We start from the raw sequence: 9,014 nt of genomic DNA on the forward strand, positions 1-9,014 counted from the left end.
AGGGATTGTTTTTATTTTAATAATACTTTAGAATTTAACTAGAAATAAATATTAAAATTCTATTTTTAGGCAAGTTAAAAATCAATCTTTTTTTTTTTTAGCTGGGTACAGTAAACTTTACCAGTGGTCCATGACAAGATAGTGCTCCCTAAGCCCCTCCCCTTCTTCATGGGGTCTGGGATAAAAACTGTGAAGATCAAGAGAGTCTCAGTGTGTTGGAGGATTAATTTGAGGCAAGTACTCCCCAGTAGCTGAGGGCCTCTCTTCCTCTTGCTGGGGCTGGTGGTCCAGGGGGCTCTTACTCCTTGGAGGCCATGTGGATCATAAGGTCCATCACCCTGTTGCTGTAGCCAAATTCATTGTCATATTAGGAAATGAGTTTGACACTGTATTGAGGGCAATGCCAGCCCCAGCATTGAAGGTGGAAGAATGAGTATCACTTTTAAAGTCGCAGAAAACAACTTGGTCCTCAGTATAGCTCAGGATGCCTTTGAGGGGGCCTCTGATGCCTACTTCGCCATTTCTTGATCTCATTGTATTTGGCAGCTTTCTCCAGGCAGCAGGTCAGCTCTACAACTGACATGTTGGGTGTAGGGACATGGAAGGTCATGCCAGTGAGTTTCCCCTTCAGCTCAGGGATGACCTTGCCCATGGCCTTCGCAGTGCCAGTAGAAGCAGAGTTGATATTCTGGGCAGTCCCTTGGGCATCACGCCACAGCTTGCCAGAGGAACCATCTACTGTCTGGGTGGCAGTGATGGCATGGACTGTGGTCATGAGTTCCTCCACAATGCCAAAGTTGTCATGGATGACCTTGGCCTGGGACCAAGCAGTTAGTTGGTGGTGCAGGAGGCATTACTGACAACCTTGAAGGAGTTATCATACGTTTCTTGTTTCACACACATCACAAACATGGAGGCATCCACGGAGGGGCAGAAATGATGACCCTCTTGGCTTCACCCTTCAAGTGAGCCCCACCCTTCTCCAAGGTAGTGAAGATACTGGTGGACTCTACAACATATTCAGCACCAACATCACCCCATTTGATGTTGATGAGATCCCACTCCTGTAAGATGGTGATGGGCTTTCCATTGATGACAAGTTTCCCATTCTAAGCTTTGATTGTGCATTTGAACTTGCCATGGATGGAATCATACTGGAACATGTAGACCACGTAGTTAGAAGTCTATGAAGGGGTCATTGATGGCTACAATACCCACTTTGCCAGAGTTAAAAGCAGCCCTGGTAACCAGGTGCCCAATACAGCCAAATCTGTTCACTCAGACCTTCACTATCTTGTCCCAGGGTCGCAGCCGTGGGAAAGGAGAGTGAGCCTCAGAGTGCTGGACACCTGGGAGTGTGACCCTCTCTTTTCCTCCCCTCACCAGGCCACCATCCTTTCCCTGTGCCTCCACATGTCCCCCTGTGGCCCTGCACTGCAGTGTCTGCCTGCCCACCAGCCAACCCCACCTCAAGGCCACACCCCGGCACCCCCCAAAATCTATCTTTATTTTGCCATGTTAAAGAGGGAAATATTTATTTATTTATTTGTTTGTTTGTTTATTATTCTTCAGGTTCAGTCCTCACTGTAGGTGAGGCAACCCTTGGTTAACCTCACAGATTGCAAGGACCTTGTCAGCTTACAATTCCTTATTTTTTTATTTTTTACGTCAACAGCATCTGGTCTTCCTAAGTGGTCTCCTATCCAAGTACTAACCAGGCCCGACCCTGCTTAGCTTCCGAGATCAGATGGGATTGGGCTAGTTCAGGGTGGCATGGCCATAGCTGAGAAAATATTTTTTAAATTTTAAGTATATTGAAAATAACAGAAAGCAAAATCCTAAAAATACTCTTTAAGAAGTACTTCAAACTATTTTTTTTTTAAATCAAAGAAACTGTTGAACTTCTTCAGGGGTGGGAAAAAAAACAAACGAAAGATGTAGATGAAAGCACTCTTTGATTTGTCCAAAAAGGATTTAAGCACCTAAAAATTCCATATGCTTTTTTAACCTTCTGAATTAGTCTTATGTTTCTTGGCACAGTTGAAACTTTTATAGCTGGTCTTCATAAGCGATGTACATCTCATTAATAGAAGAAAAGAACAAGAATTGTCACATTAATTCTCTATTTTGAATACTTTTTAAGAAGGCTAATAATGCTTTTTTCTTTATTCAACAAATTTTGAGAGAAACTTTATAATTTTTCACTTTTCAAAAAGTTAAAATAGTATCCTGGATGGAAGTTCTGAATTATGTAATAAAGAATGTCAAGTTTTCAGAACCTTAGGCAAAAAATTGCTGCCAGGACCCAGGGAAGCGGGGGACAACAATGGCAGCTGCCGTTGAATCTCCTAAGATCCTTATTGACCCAGAAAGTTGGTCACTGTCCCGTCACAAAGACTGAAGGAGGTGCCCTTTTCATTTTGGCATTCTCTTTTGCCTCAGGTGACAACTTCCAGAACTATCCCTGCTCTGTATTTGGGGAATTGTGGATTACAGCAGTTCGGCAAGGGGTTGAGAGATGAAGGAGACTTGGATTATACCGTTTTAGTTTCTCCTGGTGTGGTGCCGCAATGAGGACTTACCTGGAGAAGAAGACAGAAAATTCCCCTTCTCAAATGAGGAGAAATGCAGGTACAGTAAGTATGTTTCCACGTGCCTACAGAGCTCTTTGCCCCTCTTTTGAAATTATTCCTCAGGTTCAGTCCTCACTGTAGGAATTACATGGCCATGACTGTACTAGGCAACTCATTCTCAGAATCCTTTCGATTATAGCAGAAAAGATCAGAGTTCACACGTGGTCCAAGTTGAGTCAAATTCTTTTTCTCTTAGAAATTTCAGATTGGTATTCAAAGGTGATGAGATTCAACTGGGGAAACCAGAATTTGTCTGAATGTATTCCAGAACTAGAGGCTGCTAGGCTTTTCCAGGATGTCCGTGTCAGGGTGAGGGGCACATTAGGGCCATTTAAAGCCAGACATTCTGAATTTGAATTCTACCTCCACCACTTACTTGACATGAAACATTGGACATATTAATCTTCCCCAAAGTTAAGTTTCCAAATAAGAAAGATACAGTTAAGAGTGTTTACCTTGCAGCACTGATGTGAGAATTAAATGAGATAAATGATGTGAAATCAATATGGTTAGTTGTGGGCAATGTTTTTGTAATGAAATGAATAAAAGAGAAAATGTCAGAATCTGTGACATATAATAAGGGTTAGCACTGTTTTGTGAAAGTTTTGTTTCAGATATATATGTATATAAATGTGAGTGGACTGCATCATGCTGTAAAATGTATTTCTTACTATAGGTTGTGATATCTTTTTATGTTTAAAACCAATGTCGTTAAACATATGGTCCAAAGACACCTACATTAGAATAATCTGGATGCCTGTTAAAAATACAGTTTTTTGAACTCCACTGCCCAGAATCAGAATTTCTGAGGGTGGAGTCTAGGAATCTACATTTCAGCTGCTTCCCCAGGTGAGTATTACACACATTGAAACTTGAGAACCAGTGCTTTAAGCCTATGGAAATTATCCAAATGTTAACTATTATTATATAATTAAACTCTCATACCTTCATTCAAACACTATTTGTAGAACACAACTCTACTAGAAGCTCTGTGGGGGGGATAGAAGGGAGGGCAATTAATCTATTTGGCGTAATATAGCATCTGTAGTGTTCTGGTATCTTGGTTGGTCTGATATGGTTTGTTATATTTGAGTCCTTCTTTACAAAAGACAACTAACTCTAAGGCAGGAATTCTCAATCTCTACAACTCAAAGCTTCCTAAGGTATTGATCTCCTCAGCTCTCAGAAAAGTTGGGTTATGCCAGTGTGTCATTTTGGAAAGTGCTAGCAAAGGCACAGGATGGTTAACAACTTTGTAACTATTTGTTAAATATAGATTAGAATTCATATACGTCTACCATACTACCCATACTACCCCGAGATCAATCCCGTCTGATCTCGGAAGCTAAGCAAGGTCTGGCCTGGTTAATACTTGGATGGGAGACCGCCTAGGAAGACCAGGTGCTGTTGATGTAAAAAATAAAAAAATAAGGATTGTAAGCTGACAAGGTCCTTGCAATCTGTGAGGTAAACCAAAAGTTGCCTTGCCTTAAAAAAGAAAAAAAAAACAATTCATATATAATAATGCCTACTGCTCGAAATGTGATCCACGAACCAGAACGCCGGCATCATTTAAAAATTTCTCAGAAATGCAGAATCACAGGCCCAACTCAGACCTACATTAATGTTTGAGAAGAACTGTACTAAAGAAAACATGTAATCAGTTAACTAACTTTTGGTATTTTGTAGGTATTATTTTCTGACTATAAAATCATACGATCATTGCAGAGATTTTTCAAAATTCAAAAAGTGGGAAAATTTATCCTTAATTTAAAATGTATTCATACTTCCATTCCCTTTCCTTCTATTAAACCTAAAAATATACACATTTTACAAAATTGGAATCATACCATATATATAAGATTTATATCTTACTCTTTTCATTTAATTTATCATAAGGATTTTCAGCAGTGCTTTTTTAAAAAATTGGAGTGGTAACTAGTTAAGATTTTCTTAGTACAGATAAGGTAAAATAATGAATGTAGGCAGGCCATAAATGAGATATCCAATTCAAGAATGGCAGAGTTAAAAGGGAAGTTAGATATTATTTTGTTTAAACTCTTTAGTACAGTTGGAGAAATTTAAGCACAGGAAGCAAAAGTGACTCACCAAAGATAATTTGCTTAGGTAAACAAATTGATTGATTGAACTATTTTTATGTATCAGGACCTGTGGCAGGTTGACCAACTATCCAGTTTGCCTGAAATTGTGGGATTCCAAAGACATGGGACTTTCACTACTAAACCTGGAACAGTTCCAAGCATACCTGGACAGTTGACCATCCTATTGCTAGGCATTAGAAACAGAACAGTTTATGAGATCTGGCCTCTGCTCTCAGGTGGGAGAGACACCTTTGCGAACATATCATTATAAAATGATGTCATAAGTACCAAAGAGCTTCCAGATTATAAATGAGGCAAGACTTCTGGGATCCTGAAACCTATAGGACAAGAAGGAAGTTAACCAGATGAAAGCCAGGGTAGGAATGGGAAAGTTTAGAAAGCATTGTAGTCTGAAGGGTCTTTATAATAAAGGACAAAGTAGTGAAAAATAATACTAAGAATTTACCAAGAATTTACTGTGCCAGGCACTATGCTATTTATTATCTCCTTTTATCTTCACAACTGGGTAAATTTGGATTTGTTATATAGGTGATGAAAATATCATTGGAGGGTTTGAAGCAGAAGAGTAATATAATTGTGTACTTTAAAGATAAAGGATCACTCTGTCGGTATGGAAAGTGCTTTTAAAGAAAATTCACTATTTCAAAATATATGCTATTTTGAAATACCTTTATCTTAACATCATCCCCCAAACCTAGTTTTATAAGAGGGATTCCAGATTTCCAACACAGTTTAAAACCAAATTTGTCCAATACCTTAACTCTTCTATTCTATTTTCTTCTGTTTCTTTATATGTCTTCTATTGGCTTTCTATCAATGTACAAAACTCTGTAAGGAAATTATGCTATTAGGTTTTGTAACAGAGATTCCCTGTGTTGACTGTGTGGCAATGTAACAGCAACCATTTGACATCCAGCAAAACAATTGCTGTGGATCTTCACAGTAATTTTTTTTTCCAGAAAAATCAGAAGCCTTTGCCCCTAAGTTATAATAATTCATAAAACATTCAAATGCATATATGATCCAGTTTTGGGGTCATGTAAATTTAAAACCAAAGAAATGTCTTTATGCTTGCAGTCACCGTTTTCAGTGTGACTGCAAGGATCAAAATATTTACATTGATTAAACTGGACAGCTATTTGAATTTCATAATAGTTCTATCTAGACTTTTCTATTATGCCCATAGTCATATAAATGAACTTTATTATTATCAATTACCAGTAATAATTACTCATTAGGAATGTCATTTCTATACAATTTACAGATTGCCTAGTCCATGACAAATTGGTTCCCAATCGCTCCAAGTGAATTCTTAGCAGTGGCTGCAGTGAGAGCTCCACCATGTGGCACTCCGCCTTTACGACTCTAGTCAGTCATTCGCTCATTCCACAAATACCCGGTGGCACCTGCTCTGAACCATCTCTGTGCTTGGAGGACACATTAATAACAGAGACCCTGATCCCAAGAATCTTTCGGTCAAGTGAAGGAGATATTTGACATCTGAAGCAATACCTCTAATTCGAAGCAAACCATAAGTGTAATTACAGTGGTACAAAGGCCATAAAAGCAAAAGGAAATATTAAATATGATTGAGAGGATTCAGGCAGACATCCTGGAGAGGATATCATGTGGCCTGAATAGGACGTAAGTTCCACGATAGCAGGAATTATTGTCTGTTTTGTTCTCTGCTATATCTTCAGTTCCTACAGTTGTGACTGGCACATTGTAAATGCTTAATAAATAGCTATTGAATGAATGAGTAGATTTTGAAATCAAGTATTTCATTGACAGAAAAGGGCAAGGAAAAAGGAATTTCCCTTTTGAAAAGGCTTATTCTCAAAAGCATGGAGATTATTACCTTTTATTTATTTAACCTGCCTAACCCTCTCCCTTGGCTCTCCTTTAACTTTAAGATAAAATGCTGTCCCCAGTCGATGTCTCCAGAGTCATATCCATGTATCCCATCGCAAGCCCTTAGGGTCTGATATGGAACTGGACATTCTATGTACCATAAAAAAATATATGATATATTATAGATTATTAATGAACATACTGACCTGTGTATATGTTTCAAATTGGGATCCATTCAGCTTCAAGTAATAGAAAATTCAATTCAAATTGGCTTAACTAAGGAAAGTATTTGTTGGCAAATGTAACTGAAAGTCAAGCAACAGCAGATTTCAGGGCAGTTCTGTCAATTGCCATCATCTCTTCAATTGCCCTTCAGTTGTCTCATCTCTGACCACCTGTGTACCTAGTCCCTACAACTTAATCCTTGAATTGGCTTCCCCCTTGGACACAAATTAGCAGCTAGCAGAAAGGAGGTTATATGCTTCCTTGTTTATATACATCAGGAGAGAGCATTGTTTCTCAAAACCAGTGAATAAAAGTCCCAAACTTGACTAAACTACCCCTGAACTGTTTTCTATAGTCAGAGGACTACCAGATATGACTAATTTACATCTCATTTACCCTGCAAATCATTGTGTCAAGGGGGATAAGATTACTCTACTTGCTTCTGTCAGAGTCCACCTCTAGAACGGGGAATTGAGTCAATCACAAGGAGCGGGGTGGGGAGCACAGGCGAGGCATAGCTACCAGAGGAAACTATGAGGAAGGGGAAAAGGGAAGGTAAATGCTGGATAGGCAAGTAATGAACCTCTAACAGATAGAACCTTTTTGATTGGCTAACACATATCAACTAGTATTTTTGTTGACTTCATCTAGAATTCCTGCTAGCCATAAAAAGTACTGGCAGTTCTGAGCTTTCTTTCACCACTGCCCTGCCACGTATCCAGCTCTCTTTCCCCAAGACCCCACTTTTGCCCAGCAAACTCTTATTGACTTTTAAGGATTACCCTCCCTGACCTAGTTAGGCATCTTCACAAGGCTCTCATAACCCCATAGTTTTTCTCCAGGGCAGCACTTGACATACTGAGATGTGATTGTCTGTTTCCACGTCTAGCTCTCCCACAAGCAGGGAGTTCCTCAAAGACAGTGCTAGGTTTTGGCTGTGAATAACAGAACCTAATGCAAACTGGCTTAAACAATAAGAGAATTAATTATGTCTCAAAATATGAAGTCTCTGAGTAGGGAAGGCTCCAAGATTGAGTTGATCATGGATTCAATGGTGTCATCAAGAACCCATGTTCTTTCCCTCTCTCTACCATCTTCAGTGTTAACTTCATCCTCAAGATGGCTACAAAATTTCAACTGTCACATAATCCAGAGAAAGAAGGAGAACATTCTCTTTCTTTGGAATAAGGAAACATTTTCCAGAAGCTCTTCAGCAGACTTTCCCTCATCTTCTTGGCCACCCCCACATTGGTCACTGGGAAGGAAAAGATATTACCATGAAGAGTTTAGGTTAATCATCCAAAGTAGGATGGAAATTGGTAACTGTTTGTGTTAGTTACTACACTAAGGTCTTTCTGTCACTCTTCGTCCCCTGAACTCTGATACTCTGTGGTGCATCTGCCTTTGTGACTCCATTTCCCACCCCACCCTGAAACCCACTACCATGGTCATGCCCTCGACCATAGCCTTACCAATAAATGCATCCCTTCATAACTTCAGTTTCAAGCATCTCATTCTCTGATCTTCTATATTTCCAGCTCACTTTCTTTAATACTCCAACTCCAACAATCTTTCGGTCCTACAGGAACTTATATGTCACTGATGATCCTACCACCTTTTCACTGTCCCTCACCTACTTCATGTCCTCACATACCTCCCTACCCATCTTAAATTTCACGATCAATCATTATAATCACTCCCTTGTACACACTCAACTTCCTTCCCCCCTTCATTTCATGATATTCTTTTGGTAAAACTAGAACCCTGCTCACATTCACCCTGAGTGTGACTGGAGAAAAACACACAACTATGTTAATTAGCCTAATTCTGCTCTTAATTGGTCTTTACTGCTGAAAGGTAAAGCTGTTCAGCAATTACAATACGCTAGTCCCTTTCTTCTTTCATTATCCTAGGTGATCTCTCATCAGATTTCCAATCTCCTAAAACCTCCAACACCTTTTGTGTGCTTGCTTTTAGTTGCTTACTCAGCTTCTTATTTTACTGAGAAAACAAAGGCAACTAGAAGAGAACTTCCTTAGGTTCCTACCACCACATCTAGCCACCTAGCTATATCATGCCCATACTCTCTGCTTTCTCTGCTAATGTGGATTCACAGTCTGCGAAACCAGCAGATCCATCACTCTTTTTGTGCAGTAGGTCCCATCACTTCTCACCAACTCAA

At 39.4% G+C, this 9,014-nt stretch overlaps 2 pseudogenes; both read right to left on the reverse strand.

The window, feature by feature from the left end:
• Positions 1-235: 235 nt before the first annotated feature.
• LOC105297205 overlaps positions 236-9,014 on the reverse strand; it is a 23,203-nt pseudogene continuing 14,424 nt past the window's right edge.
• Positions 1,667-1,785, reverse strand: LOC111744479 (annotated as a pseudogene).

Source organism: Pteropus vampyrus, unplaced genomic scaffold (genome assembly GCF_000151845.1).
Source record: "Pteropus vampyrus isolate Shadow unplaced genomic scaffold, Pvam_2.0 Scaffold135, whole genome shotgun sequence".
Classification (NCBI taxonomy): domain Eukaryota; kingdom Metazoa; phylum Chordata; class Mammalia; order Chiroptera; family Pteropodidae; genus Pteropus; species Pteropus vampyrus.